General features: G+C 48.3%; 1 protein-coding gene across 2 annotated transcripts in view; it reads right to left on the reverse strand.

Annotated features, from left to right (window-relative positions):
* The window catches only part of LOC144682828 (PC3-like endoprotease variant B), an 898,333-nt gene that overhangs the window by 350,331 nt on the left and 532,357 nt on the right, over positions 1 to 15,645 (reverse strand). The gene's annotated exons all lie outside the window — the stretch shown is intronic.

Below are 15,645 nucleotides of genomic sequence, written 5' to 3' on the forward strand. Positions count from 1 at the left end.
AAGGCAGAGACAGACAGATTTTTGATAGACAATGGAGTCAAGGATAATAGGGGAACAGACAGCAAAGTGGAGTTGAGACCACAACCAGATCAGCCATGATCTTGCTGGATGGTGGAGCAGGCTCAAAGGGCTGAATGGCCTACTCCTACTCCTAAGTCCCATGTTCCTCTATTCCTTTCCCATTTCTACTCTTTTGAAATGAAAATTAATTGCACATCCCTCTACTCTACCTCACCAAAGGCAAATGTGCATGGTTTTTGACCGCAAACTGGGGACAAAAAGCACCAATTTTGCAGAACTATATGTTTCATGTCTGAAGTACGTCCAGTAGCATATTGGCTCAGATGTAGTAAAGTTATCCCTGGTGGCATCCTGAAACAGGCATTGGCTCTTTGCGCATGCTAATGGAGTGCTGAATGCTTGTTCCATCACCCTGAAATTTGGCATGCGCCGCCAACAAAACCGTACCCTTTTGAATTTTAATTTACTGCAGAGCAGCTGCTCCTAGTCTTACAGCACTGCTCCAGCCTCCTGCTGGCACATGCTTGCTCCCCCAGTAAACAGCACCCCGCCTGCCAGCCCCCACCTTCCTAGTCACCATGCCCTGTTTCCCAGGGCCTACGTGAAGGCCACTGCTGGCAACACATCTGGCTCAAGGTGTTGTCATTGCGACCTACAAACTTCATCAGGATGTTCAATTAGCATGTCCGCAGCTCACAGAAATTATGTTAATGAGGCATTAGTTCCAGTTTTGGACAAGGCTCAGGTCTCTGGCTTCTGGCACCTACTCTATGCGCAATGATGTTTTGGCACCCAAAATCTGCCATTAATAAATTTCATCCCATTATATCTCAGGACATAACAGGCATGAACTTCCTGTGTTTCTCCAATCTGTTGCTCTTGAAAACCATGTTTTCACCATTTAATCATAATTTTCTAATTCATCTGCGTTTCCTTTCGTTATTTTAAATTCTGGTGATGTCATTTTACAAGGGCCTTCATCTTGCTCCTTGCTTTCACAATAAAAGGGTTTAAAAGCTGATTATTTAAAATGCTAGAGAAGGGTGTAAAATGTTGCACAATGTACAAAGAGGATCTCCAATTAGGTACTGTTGTTTTTATATGATGGGAAAAGCTTCTAATACGATGTCTAGTTTGGCTATCCATTCAGTCACCTCCTGAGATATTGAGTGAAGAAATGAGGTGCCTCTCACAGCAGACCTTAATGGGCAGGGTGATGTGCTCCATAGTCCAGGACTCATGGCCACAATCACATTTCAGGTTGTCCCATATCTGTCACTTATGGAGCAGGTGGCTGCATCATCCATCCCCTGTGCAGATTCAGTTGAGTGCTGTGCACTGTCTTCGAGGGAGGTCAAAACCAAGAACCCCAGGAACTGCTGGGTCAGTTATGAGCTGTTTTTTATGCTGCATATGTCCCATGATTCTGTCAATCTAGACAGCTGCATCAATATTAGTTGCTGTTTCCCAAAATGGCTGGCATGATTTTAAACACTATTCTGGGGGGTCTTTCAAGTCTTTGTGAATGGGAATGCCCGTGTTATTCCTGTAGGGGATGACTTTTCCCATCTCACAGCGAATGACAGACGGGGAAAAGTTGGACAACGTCTTGAAGGCTCTGAAGAAGGGTCATACGGACTTGAAATGATGCGCGGTGACTTCATGCGGGTATGTCGATGTTACCTCACGTCATTTAGATTGTCAGTTTGGCAGGTGTGCAACCATCTCGGCTGTGTGCCCGCCGAACTGTCAAAGGCCTATTAAAGCTTTTAGGAATGCTGCCCGTCCAACTTAAGGTTGGCGGGCAGGCAAAGAGCTCAGGCGGCCTTCGCATTTTTCGTGAAACCTCATCCATGGGCAGGATGAGGTTTCATGAAGGGTTTATTAATTTAACAAAAATTTTTGAAAAAATTAATGGACATGTCCCAGCTTATGTGACAGTTTCACATGGGGGGACATGTCCTTAAAATTTTTTTCAACTTTATTAAATTTTTCAGAAGTTAAACTAATCTTCCTGAAGCACCGAGATGCCTCAGGGAGATTTCTGCGCTCTTTTGTGCACATGTGCGAAAGAGCACAGGCCCTGACTCAGGGAAATCCCCCCCCCTCTGCCCACACAGGGAGCGCACAGCACTTTCGGGTGTGTGTCACACTGGATGGGCCTTAATTGTAAAATGGCGGCGCTCCTGCCAGTCCCCGCACAACCCCCCCACAACTCCCCTGACGGGGGGAAAATTCTCCCCCTGAAGTTGTGTCAGTGTTGAAATCAAATGGTTGAAAAGCACTCAAAACTCATGTAGAGTAAACAAAGGTAGAAACATCAGTTTTCATAAAAATAGGTCAACTATGATTATTTAGCTCTATTAAAGGCTCATTCAGTGAAGGCAGCATGAAACTGAACCACAGATCATCCAAGGTCTGATTCCCAGTCTGTGCTTAATTACACAGGGTGATAATTTGGTTATTGCAATTGGTTCAGCTAAAGAAGAAAAACCTTTGGCAGGTGTCCCACTCTTGTCCTGGTGAAAAATACAAATATAGACACTAGGTGGGGAGAAGATGAGTTCGCTCTGGTACGCCCAAGGTCAAATAACTCACTAACACTCATTGCACAAGAAATGGCCTCATGTGAGAGATATCAGAGACCACCCAGCATCGGCAGACCAATACCCTAACAGCATTCAATGCTGTCAATAGAGGAGAAGGTGAAATGGGTCTTTTTTTTAAAGGCTACCAATGTTCAGAGCCTCCTAAGGCTTGGGTAGAGAAAGGGAGAGATTTTACATTAACATCTACAATGGGTTTGAAACCTTCTCCACAGGAACATATTGATGGAATTCTGAAAGGGAATTTTGGAAAATCTGCTAACCAAAATAGTGAAAGTTTCTGCAGATAAATTCATAAGATGGATCTGAAATATCACCATTTGGAACTGACATTGAAAAATCAGACAAGGTAGGCGTATTTAAAACTGATATGTCTGACACAAAGGTTAGCTAGACATTAAGACCAAATTAAGGGGGAATCATGTTAAAAACTGCAGGAGAAATAAAGGAAACTGTTGAAGACAGAAGAGAATGAAACCTTTGTCAGGCACAATTAAGTTGGAAGCAAAGGCTGAACCTGATGCACAAAATTCCAGTGAGGAAAGAATAATGGGCAAAGTGTAGCTGTCAGATTGTGAAACCAGTACTGGTAATAGAGTAATGGGAGAAGTTTAAGAATGAAAAGAGATGAAATGGGAAATCCAATGGAGCTTTCGAAAAGAATGCTTCAATATATCAGAGTTTGATGCTGACACATTAAGTGGAGTAGACCAACAGTACCTTCTCTCCTTTGACCGAGAGAAGCTGGAAAATGTCCTGACTGCATTGCCACTTTGTTGTTCGCCCTCAATTTTAAAGAAGGTGGAAATTCTGGCTTTGAAAACCTTGCCTAAAAGCATTGTAGAGAAAGCTGAAAAATAATGTTACCATGAAAGGAAAGGTGACAAGGCTGTCTAATCCAAAAATATGAATGGGACAATCAGCTTGACTTGTTGTTTCATCAGAAACTCCTGCCATTCATTGGTTTAATTAATGCTATGATGACTGGATTCTCACGTTTTGTTTTGGAAGCCATGTTCAGGCAGAACAACTCTCAAGCAGCTTAAGATATCCAAGAAAGGTGGTAAGGACAACAGGTAAGCAGCAGCTCTTAAATATGGGATTTCCAGAGTTGAAGGTACAATGAGAGGGCAGGAAAACCATTTGAGACTATTAAAGAAGAAAACTGGCACTAATTTTCGAATCATGGAAAATGAATTCTAAAACTCTTTAAGACCGACAAAGAAAGACATACAAGTTGGTTTTCATTGCCTTTGCCTGGCATTAACAGGCAAGAACTACATCAAGATGGGGTTGGGAGCCTTATTGTCCCACGAACATCCAGTAATACAGACAGCTTCAGTTTGCCAGGTGTTCAAAGAGCCTGCCTGCTTCAGATGATAGGCCTGTTGTAATATCCAATTTGGGGTTTTATGATGTAAATTAGGACCTTGATTGCTATCTCAGTCTGAGCCTGCGCCGTGCAGGCTCTGGCCAGTTCCACAGACTTTTTTTTTTTGTAAAAATATACTTTATTCATAAAATATCTTCAATCACATTCAAAACCATTTCAAAAACAACATTACAAGGGTACAATCCAGGTTAAACTTTTACAAAATGTATCACCAGGTGCATCAGTACAAACAATATTACAGTCATTTACAGCCTTTCATTTTGATCTGTACAGCCCGAGGGGCTCTAAACAGTTCCCAGTCTCTCGGTGCGCTGTGGTAGAAAGGTCTTAGACAGCGACCCTTCCCCATTGCGCCTTTGCGGCAGCTGCCCCAAGCTTTAGTGCGTCCCTCAGCACGTAGTCCTGGACTTTGGATTGTGCCAGTCCGCAACAATCGGTCGGGGACAACTCTTTGTGCTGGAAGATCAACAAGTTTCGGGCAGACCAAAGCGCGTCTTTCACCGAGTTGATGATCCTCCAGCTGCAGTTGATGTTTGTCTCGGTGTGTGTCCCTGGGAACAGCCCGTAGAGCACAGAGTCCTGTGTCACAGAACTGCTCGGGATGAACCTCGACAGCAACCACTGCATCTCTCTCCAGACTTTCTTTGCAAAGGCACAATCCACAAGGAGGTGAACAACGGTCTCTTCCCCACCACAGCCACCTCGAGGGCAACGTGCAGAGGGGGTGAGCCTCCTGGCGTGTAGGAAGGATCTGACGGGGAGGGCCTTTCTCACCACCAGCCAAGCTACGTCTTGGTGCTTGTTGGAAAGTTCTGGCGATGAGGCATTCTGCCAAATGACTTTGACAGTCTGCTCGGGGAACCATCCCACAGGGTCCACCCTCTCCTTTTCCCTCAGGGCCTCTAGGACGTTACGTGCTGACCACTGCCTGATGGACTTGTGGTCAAAGGTGTTTTTCTGCATAAATTTTTCCACCAGGGACAGGTGGTACGGCACGGTCCAACTACTTGGAGCGTTCCGCGGCAGCGTGGCCAGACCCATCCTTCGCAACACCGGGGACAGGTAGAACCTCAGCACGTAGTGACACTTGGTGTTTGCGTACTGAGGGTCTACGCACCGCTTGATGCAGCCGCACACAAAGGTGGCCATCAGTATGAGGGCGATGTTGGGCACGTTTTTTCCCCCTTTATCTAGAGGCTTGTACATCGCGTCCCTGCGGACACGATCCATTTTCGACCTCCAGATAAAGCGGAAGATGGCTCGAGTGATCGCCGTCGCGCAGGAGTCTGGAATGGGCCAGACCTGCGCCACGTACAGCAACAGCGAGAGTACCTCACACCTGATGACCAGGTTCTTACCCGCAATGGAGAGGGAGCGTCGCTCCCACATGCCCAGTTTCCTTTTCACCATAGCCACTCGCTCCTTCCAGTTTCTAACGCGTGCCCCGGTCCCTCCGAACCATATCCCCAGCACCTTCAGGCCGTCAGCCCTGACAGTGAAGGGGACAAAGGATCGGTCAGCCCAGTTCCCAAAGAACATGGCCTCGCTCTTCCCACGATTTACCTTGGCTCCCGAGGCCAGTTCGAACTGGTCGCAGATGTGCATCAGTCTGCGCACCGACAGCGGATCCGAGCAGAAGACGGCGACGTCGTCCATGTACAGGGAGGCTTTTACCTGAGTGCCTCCACTGCCTGGGATCGTCACTCCTCTTATGCCATGGCCAGTGGCCAGTTCCACAGACTTTTTTTTTTGTAAAAATATACTTTATTCATAAAAAATCTTCAATCACATTCAAAACCATTTCAAAAACAACATTACAAGGGTACAATCCAGGTTAAACTTTTACAAAATGTATCACCAGGTGCATCAGTACAAACAATATTACAATCATTTACAGCCTTTCATTTTGATCTGTACAGCCCGAGGGGCTCTAAACAGTTCCCAGTCTCTCGGTGCGCTGTGGTAGAAAGGTCTTAGACAGCGACCCTTCCCCATTGCGCCTTTGCGGCAGCTGCCCCAAGCTTTAGTGCGTCCCTCAGCACGTAGTCCTGGACTTTGGATTGTGCCAGTCCGCAACAATCGGTCGGGGACAACTCTTTGTGCTGGAAGACCAACAAGTTTCGGGCAGACCAAAGCGCCTCTTTCACCGAGTTGATGATCCTCCAGCTGCAGTCGATGTTTGTCTCGGTGTGTGTCCCTGGGAACAGCCCGTAGAGCACAGAGTCCTGTGTCACAGAACTGCTCGGGATGAACCTCGACAGCAACCACTGCATCTCTCTCCAGACTTTCTTTGCAAAGGCACAATCCACAAGGAGGTGAACAACGGTCTCTTCCCCACCACAGCCACCTCGAGGGCAACGTGCAGAGGGGGTGAGACTCCTGGCGTGTAGGAAGGATCTGACGGGGAGGGCCTTTCTCACCACCAGCCAAGCTACGTCTTGGTGCTTGTTGGAAAGTTCTGGCGATGAGGCATTCTGCCAAATGACTTTGACAGTCTGCTCGGGGAACCATCCCACAGGGTCCACCCTCTCCTTTTCCCTCAGGGCCTCTAGGACGTTACGTGCTGACCACTGCCTGATGGACTTGTGGTCAAAGGTGTTTTTCTGCATAAATTTTTCCACCAGGGACAGGTGGTACGGCACGGTCCAACTACTTGGAGCGTTCCGCGGCAGCGTGGCCAGACCCATCCTTCGCAACACCGGGGACAGGTAGAACCTCAGCACGTAGTGACACTTGGTGTTTGCGTACTGAGGGTCTACGCACCGCTTGATGCAGCCACACACAAAGGTGGCCATCAGTATGAGGGCGATGTTGGGCACGTTTTTTCCCCCTTTATCTAGAGGCTTGTACATCGCGTCCCTGCAGACACGATCCATTTTCGACCTCCAGATAAAGCGGAAGATGGCTCGAGTGATCGCCATCGCGCAGGAGTGTGGAATGGGCCAGACCTGCGCCACGTACAGCAACAGCGAGAGTACCTCACACCTGATGACCAGGTTCTTACCCGCAATGGAGAGGGAGCGTCGCTCCCACATGCCCAGTTTCCTTTTCACCATAGCCACTCGCTCCTTCCAGTTTCTAACGCATGCCCCGGTCCCTCCGAACCATATCCCCAGCACCTTCAAGCCGTCAGCCCTGACAGTGAAGGGGACAAAGGATCGGTCAGCCCAGTTCCCAAAGAACATGGCCTCGCTCTTCCCACGATTTACCTTGGCTCCCGAGGCCAGTTCGAACTGGTCGCAGACGTGCATCAGTCTGCGCACCGACAGCGGATCCGAGCAGAAAACGGCGACGTCGTCCATGTACAGGGAGGCTTTTACCTGAGTGCCTCCACTGCCTGGGATCGTCACTCCTCTTATGCCCGGATCCTTCCTGATGGACTCGGCAAAGGGTTCTATGCAGCACACGAAAAGGACAGGCGAGAGAGGACAGCCCTGCCTGACTCCAGATTTAATCGGAAAGCTATCTGTTTCCCACCCATTGATTGAGACTGCGCTACTGATGTTAGTGTAGAGCAGTTGGATCCAATTTCGAATTCCCTCCCCAAAGCCCATTTTGGAGAGCACATCCCCCATGTAGGTGTGCGATATTCTGTCAAAGGCCTTCTCCTGATCCAAGCTGATGAGGCAGGTATCCACACCCCTGTCCTGTACATAGGCAATCGTATCCCTGAGCAGCGCCAGGCTGTCAGAGATCTTCCTGCCTGGCACAGAGCAGGTCTGGTCAGGGTGAATCACCAATTCCAGAGCGGATTTGACCCGGTTGGCGATGACCTTGGACAGAATCTTATAGTCCACATTCAACAGTGAAATGGGTCGCCAATTTCTAATTTCCTCCCTTTCCCCCTTGTGCTTGTAGATGAGGGTGATGATGCCTTTCCTCATGGATTCTGACATGCTGCCGGCCAGGAGCATACTCTCGTACACTTCTAGCAGGTCTGGGCCGATCAGGTCCCACAGAGCCGAATACAACTCCGCCGGCAGGCCGTCGCTTCCGGGGGTTTTACTCTTCTCGAAGGACTCGAGGGCCTTAGTCAGTTCGTCAGGAGTTAGCGGTTTGTCTAGGCTCTCCCGCGTACTGTGGTCTAAGACCTCCGTGATAGAGGACAGGAAGGACTGGGAGGCCGTGCTGTCCGTGGGCTTCACGTCATACAGTCCGGCATAAAAGGATTTGCTGATCCTCAGAATGTCGGACCGTGATGACTTTACTGAGCCGTCTTCTTCCTTCAGGCTGCTGATCACAGAGCGCTCTCTGTGTACCTTTTGGAAGAAGAAACGTGAGCACGTCTCATCCTGCTCCACGGAGCGGACTCTGGAACGGAAGATGATCTTGGAGGCCTCCGAGGCAAAGTGCGAGGCTTGCTGGCCCTTCACCTCTTGGAGCTCCTCCTTGACATCGACCCCCATCGACTGCAGCCGGAGCAGATTCTGCATCTTTTCCTGGAGTCGGGACATTTCCCTCTGTTCCTTTCTAGCTTTCTGGGTGCCTTTGCGGATGAAAAACCTCTTGATGCTTCCCTTGATCACTTCCCACCAGTGTGTCAGGGACTCAAAGAGGGGTTTCACGGTTCTCCAACCTTTGTAATCCCTCTTGAGCTCCTCAATGTTCTCTGGGGTCAGCAGTTGCACATTTAGCTTCCATGCCCCCCTGCCCACCCTCAGGTCTTCCTCCAAGTGGCAGTCCGCCAGTAGGAGGCAGTGGTCAGAGAAGAACACCGGCTTGACCTCGGTGGATCTGACTGTGAATGCACGGGACACAAACAGGAAGTCTATCCTGGAACGAATGGACCCGTCTGGCTGCGACCAGGTGTATCTACGCTGCGCTCCGTCTGCAGGGTTGCTGAAGACGTCGTGCAGCTTGGCATCCTTAACTGTTTCCATCAGGGATCTGGACGTAGCGTCCAATCTGCTTCCGGCCCTGCCGGATCGTCCAGCCGCATCGATGATGCAGTTGAAGTCCCCGCCCAGAATGACCGGCCTGGAGGTCGCCAGCAGCAGTGGGAGCTGCTGAAAAACCTCCAGCCGCTCAGCCCCTTGTGCCGGGCCATACACGTTAATTAACCGGAGTGGAGCGTTCTTGTACATTACGTCTGCTACGAGGAGTCGCCCGCCCACCACCTCCTTGACCTCGGAGACGGTGAAGTTGCCTCCCCGCAGCAGAATACCCAGGCCGGAGGAACGAGAGTCGTTTCCGCCCGACCAGATCGATGGCCCGTGGGACCACCATCGTGACCATTGCCTGTAGGAGCTGAGGTGCGGTATCGCACACTCCTGCAGAAACAACAGGTCAGCTTTGACCTTGGCTAGGTAGTCCAAGGTCGCAACACATCGCGTAGTAGATTTAATGCTACGCACATTTATGGATACAATCTTTAAACCCATTTTAAAGCATTTATTCTCCTACCAAACCCACTGTCTCTGAGAGTCCCAGACCTTTAGTCTGCTCCTTCATACCCGTAGTGAGCTCAAATTCCTTCACTTTGGATGGGCTGAGGTAGATCTCCTTGGCCGTGTTCTGCTCCGGTGGCATCTGGAGGTTCACGTAGAGAGCGGGTTTTGAGATGACCTTTGCTGGAGAAGCTTCTCCAAAACTCACCCCCTCTGGGGTGTTGCTGTTCCCGGCTTCCTGGAGCTGGGGTGCGATGATTGCCTCACTGCTCCCAGATTCCAGGGGCTGTGGTGCACTGGCCTCCTCAGGTTGCAGGCAAAGTTGGGGTGCGCTGGTCTCCTTGTTGTCTCCAATTTTCTGGAGCTCGGGTGTCTCGTCCTCCAACGCCCTGGAGCTTTGCCGCCTCTTCTGTCGGTGCCGCTCTGGCACTTCATCATCCGAAGAGCTGCTGCCCTTGTCATCCGTGTCGGATGGGAGACGCCTCTTGCCGCTTCTCTGGGAAGCGCCTTTGCTTCTTCTTCGCTCCCTCTTACTTTTCTTGTTCTTCACCGTCCGCCACTCCCCCTGCTGCTTTTCCACTGCTGCCTCCTCCTCCATTGATTCCTGAGGACTGGGAGGTTCAGGGGGTAGTGCTGTTGATTGGCTCTCTGTTGCCTCAATCTCTTTCTCCACCTTGTCTCTCTCTGTGTCCTCCTTTGTCCCGTTGAGCTCCCTGGGGGCCTTGGTGGTTGGAGTGACACGGAACCTTTCTTCTGCTTCCCCCTGGTCGGCTTTGGCTGCCTGTGCGTAAGTACGGCAGCGTTTGGGGCAGGTCCTGTAGAGGTGACTTGCCTCGCCACACAGGTTGCAGCACTTGGCCTGTTTGCAGTCTTTTGTCTGGTGCCCTTCCTGTTTGCAGATCTTGCAGAGGGAGGCGCTGCAGTTGGCCGCCACATGACCAGCCTTGCCGCATGAGCGACAATGCTTGGGTTGCCCAGCGTAGACCAGGTAGCCCCGGTTTCCCCCGATAGCGAAACTGGAGGGAGGGTGGAAAATGGCTCCCTTACCATCGGTCTTTAGCGTGACCTTAAACAGGCGTTTGCCTGTCCAGATCCCCAAGTCGTCTCGAATCTCGGTGCCGCTCCCCACCTTATCGAAGTACCTGGTGAGGAAGGTGACCACGTCGGCGACAGGGACGAAGGGGTTGTACACATGCACCATCACCTCACGTTCCCGTTGCAACGGCAGAGAAAAGTGCGGCTCCGCCGTCAGGATCTTCATCTCCGGCAGGTCTCTCTTCTCCTCGAACACCCTCAGGAGCCGGACGCAGTCTGCCACTCGCTTGAACGTCACGTCGAAATAACCACCTTTGCGGGAGTCGTGCAGGGTGAAGATCTCCGTAGCTTGGAAGCCGCACGCCTTCAACAGGATCCTCCTGGTGAAGAAGCCCCGATCCATAGGTGATCCTCCTTCATCGCTGTGGTTCACCGTGATTCGGACGGTGATAGGTAACCCACGGTATGGATTTGGATTGCGATTGGTTATCGCCCTTCCATCCCGACCTTGCCTTGGCAGGACCATGGTGTCGCCCCTGCAACACTTGATCTTAGCCAAAAGGCCGAGAAGCGATCCAGTTCCACAGACAATGAAACTGAAGATGCCCGCCAAAGGGAAATGTCAAATTATTTTTGTAGGCCTGGGAAAAGCATTACTCCTTCAGGGCATACACAAATAACCTAGGCTATTGTCATCCTAGGACTTCCAGATTGCACAATTGTAACATATTCACAGTTTTGATCAAAGAAACATTCCAAATTACAGGCATCATTGGCAGTCGAACCTCAGACATCACACTTCGTGGTGTCACACCTTTTTAATATGCTGATTCTTGCATCACACTTATACCTGATTGGCTTAAATTCCATGTTCGTAAAATAACAACAAATCACAGCTGACATATATGAAAGTGTCAATTAACACATAACAACGAGGAATAAAAACTGCCAAACAGCAATTTCAAAATCTTCCGATCAAAAATTAACAGTCTGCAAAACCTACCAAAAACAAGGAGCAAAATGACAGCCAGTCAACGTACACCTCTATTATTACAAAAATCCTTTCATCTGCCAACTTGAACTCTTACTAGCTGAGAAAGACAACAGTAGAAATAAGCTTTGTAAATACAGATTATACAGCACAGAAGGAGGCTATCCAGCCCCACATACTTATGTGAGCTCTTTAAAAGAACTGTCCAGTTAGGCCTGCTCCCTTGCTCTTTCCCTAAGCTGTGCAGTTATTTTCTTTTGCAAACATTTATCCAATTCCTTTTTTGAAGACGACTATTGAATCTCCTTCCAACCCCCTTTCAGGCAGTGCATTCCAGACCGTAGCAATCCATTATGTAGAAGAATGTCCCTTCGTCTTCCCTTTAGCTCCTTTGCAATTAACTTAAATAAAAAATATTTTTACAAGAAAATTATTAAACTTATTCATGCACTGGAATTTACTTGTTAAAAAATGTTTTCCATTAGGTGTCTGTATCATGCAAGAAGCCTGAGCCTTAGATCTATACAAGTTACCAGATTCATTATCCTTTGTAGTTGAAGAAACTCAAGCTAGTAGGCTAGCGCCCTCACCTTACCAAATGCTAAGAAAGTAGAAATGGTGCTGACAATTTCAAAGGGGGAAGGTCAGAACAGGGTTAGACACAGGACCAGCAAATCAATTGGGGATGGCAAAAAACTCTCACGTAGGGCTGTGATTGATGATGCAAATGGAATACAGCTAGAATTTGCTTAATAATTTATACCACACACACTGCATTCATTCTGAGGATTTGCAGTCACTTGTTTGTGCGTGTACTAAAGCTATGACAGCACAATTATGAGGGGGTTTTTAGTAGAATTTACATAGGAAGCAAGGACTATTTATTTAATTATTTTTTGGGGGGGAAGTGCTGGCATGATTTATTCATTGTAGGTTTAGCACTTCAAAGATTGTAACTTTTCTATTTGACGATGGTGAGCGTGAACAGCTGGGTTTGGGAAGAAGGTGAGGAAGTCCTCCAATTTCCAAGGGTCCATTCAACAGTGAAAAAGAGGAGAGCTCATAGTGGGCCAAGGACAACTTGTAATGAGCCACAGCAGCAGCTGGGGATATGGTGGGTAGGCAGATGACAGGCAAGAGCAATTTTTTAACTCAGCATTTAGTACTGAAAGTCCCATCAAAGTACCACCTACTTGCGTAACAGGGGCAGGTAACAGGTAGTGTGGATTCTCTATAGGACTATTTACGTGTAGGTACTATTAAAACAAACTACACCCATAGTGACATATCTGAGACATCGCAAATACTGAAGCAATCCAGGTTCATAACACAGAATCACAGAATTGTTGCAGTGCAGTCATTCAGCCCATTGTGTCTCCACCAGCTGTCCGAATAAGCAACTTACCTCGTGCCATTCTCCTGCCTTCTGCCCGCAACCCTACACATTGTTCCTTTTAAAATAAGAGTCTAGCTCTCTTTTGAATGCTTCAATTAAGCCTGCCTCCACCACATTCTCAGTCAGTGCATTCCAGACCCTGACTACCAACTGCATGAAAATATTTTTTCTCATATTGCTTTTGCTTTTTTTGCAAATTACTTTAAATCTCGTCCTCTCATTCTCAATCCTTTCGCAAGTGAGAACAGTTTCACCCTATCTCCGCTGTCCAGACCCCTCATGATTTTGAGTCTATGAGATCTCTATCGGATCTCCTGTCAGCCTTCTCTTCTCCAAGGAAAACAGTCCTAACTTCTCTGATCAATCTTCATAACTGAAGTTCAGTCTTTACTGCACTCTCTCCAATGCCTTCACATCCTTCCTAAAGTTTGGCACCCAGAACTGGATACAATACTCTAGCTGAGGCCAAACCAGTGTCTTATACAAGTTCTTATACTTTATACTCTATACCCCTATTAATAAAGCTGAGGATACCGTATGCTTTATTAACCTCACTCTCAACCTGTCCTGCCATTTTATGCATATAAACCCATGTCCCTCTGCTCCTGCAACCCCCTTCAGAGTTGTCCCCTTTATTTTATATTAGCCCTCCTTGTTCTCCTGTCCAAAATTAATCACCTCACATTTCTCCGCATTGAACTTCATCTGCCACCTGTCCACCCATTCCACCAACTTGCCTATGTCCCTTTGAAGTTCCACACTATCCTCCTCACAATTCACAATACCTCCAAGTTTTGTATCATGCGCAAATTTTGAAATTATGCCCTGTACACCAAGGTCTAGGTCATTAATATATATCAGGAAAAGCAAGAGTTCCAACACTGACCCCTGGGAAACTCCACTGCAAACGTTACTTAAGCCTGAAAAGCATCTATTAACCACTATGCTCTGTTTCCTGTAACTCAGGCAATTTTATATCCATGTTACTACTATTCCTTTTATTCCATGTGCTATAACTTTGCTCACAACTCTGTTGTGAGGCACTGTATCAAATGGCTTTGGAAAGTCCATGCACATCACATCAACAGCATTGCCTTCAACAGCCTTTTCTGCTGCCTCTTCAAAAAGTTCCAGCAAGTTTTTTTCCATTCGTTCATGGGATATGGCATCGCTGGCTAGGCCAGCATTTATTGTCCATCTCTAATTGCCCTTGAGAAGGTGGTGGTGAGCTGCCTTCTTGAACTGTATGGAGTCCATGTGGTTTGGTTACACCCCACAGTGCTATTAGAGAGGGAGCGCCAGGATTTTGACCCAGTGATTGTGAAGGAACAGCGATGTAGTTCCAAGTCAGGATTGTGAGTGACTTGGAGGGGAAATTCCAGGTGGTGGTGTTCCCATGTGTCTGCTTCCCTTGTCCTTCCAGCTGTTATTGGTTGTGCATTTGGAAGGTGCTGTCTAAGGAGGCTTGGTGAGTTGCTTCAATGCATCTTGTAGATGGTATACACTGCTGCCACTGTTCATCAGTGGTGGAGGGAGTGAATGTTTGTGGAAGGGGTGCCAATTAAGCAGGCTGCTTTGTCCTGGATGATGTCAAGCTTCTTGAGTGTTGTTGGAGCTGCACTCATTCAGGCAAGTGGTGAGTATTCCATCACACTCCTGACTTGTGCATTCTGATGGTGGATAGGCTTTGAGGAGTCAGGAGGTGAGTTACTCACTGCAGGATTCCTAGCCTCTGACCTGTTCTTGTTGTCACAGTATTTATATGAATAGTGCAGTTCAGTTTCTGGTCAATGGTAACTGCCAGGATGTTGATAGTGGGGTATTCAGTGATGTTAATGACATTGAATGTCAAGGGGAAATGGCTAGATTCTCTCTTGTTGGAGATGGTCATTGCTTGGCACTTGTGTGGCGCGAATGTTACTTGCCATTTGTCAGCCCAAGGCTGGATATTGTCCAGGTCTTACAGCAGTTGGACATGGACTGCTTCAGCATCTGAGGAGTTGCAAATGGTGCTGAACATTGTGCAATCATCAGCAAACATCCCCACTTCTGACCTTATGATGGAAGGAAGGTCACTGCTGAAGCAGCTGAAGATGGTTGGGCCGAGGACACTATCCTGAGGAACTCCTGCAGTGATGCCCTGGAACCGAGATGATTGACCTCCAGCAACAACAACCATCTTCCTTTGTGGTAGGAATGACTCCAACCAGCAGACAGTTTCCCCCCCCCGCCCCCCCACCACGCCCGATTCCCATTGACTCCAGTTTCGCTAGGGCTCCTTGATGCCACACTCGGTCAAAATGCTACCTTGATGTCAAGGGCAGTCACTCTCACCTCACCTCTGGAGTTCAGCTCTTTTGTCCATGTTTGAACCAAGGCTGTAATGAGGTCAGGAGCTGAGTGGCCCTAGCAGAACCCAAACTGGACGTCAGTGAGCAGGTTATTGCTAGCTAAGCAAGTGCTGCTTGATATCACTGTTGAAGACCCCTTCCATCACTTTACTGATGATCGAGAGTAGATTGATGTGGTGGTAATTAGCCAGGTTGGATTTGTCCTGTTTTTTGTGTACAGGACATACCTGGGCAACTTTCCACATTGCCGGGGAGATGCCAGTGTTGTAGCTTTACTGGAACAGCTTGGCTAGGGGTGCACGAAGTACTGGAGCACAAGTCTTCAGTACTATTGCCAAAATATTGTCAGGGCCCATAGCCTCTGCACTATCCAGTGCCTTCAGCCGTTTCTTGATATCACGTGAAGTGAATCGAATTGGCTGAAGACTGGTATCTGTGATGCTGGAGACCTCCGGAGGAGGCCGA

This window comes from Cetorhinus maximus, chromosome 7 (genome assembly GCF_964194155.1).
Source record: "Cetorhinus maximus chromosome 7, sCetMax3.hap1.1, whole genome shotgun sequence".
NCBI classification, from domain to species: domain Eukaryota; kingdom Metazoa; phylum Chordata; class Chondrichthyes; order Lamniformes; family Cetorhinidae; genus Cetorhinus; species Cetorhinus maximus.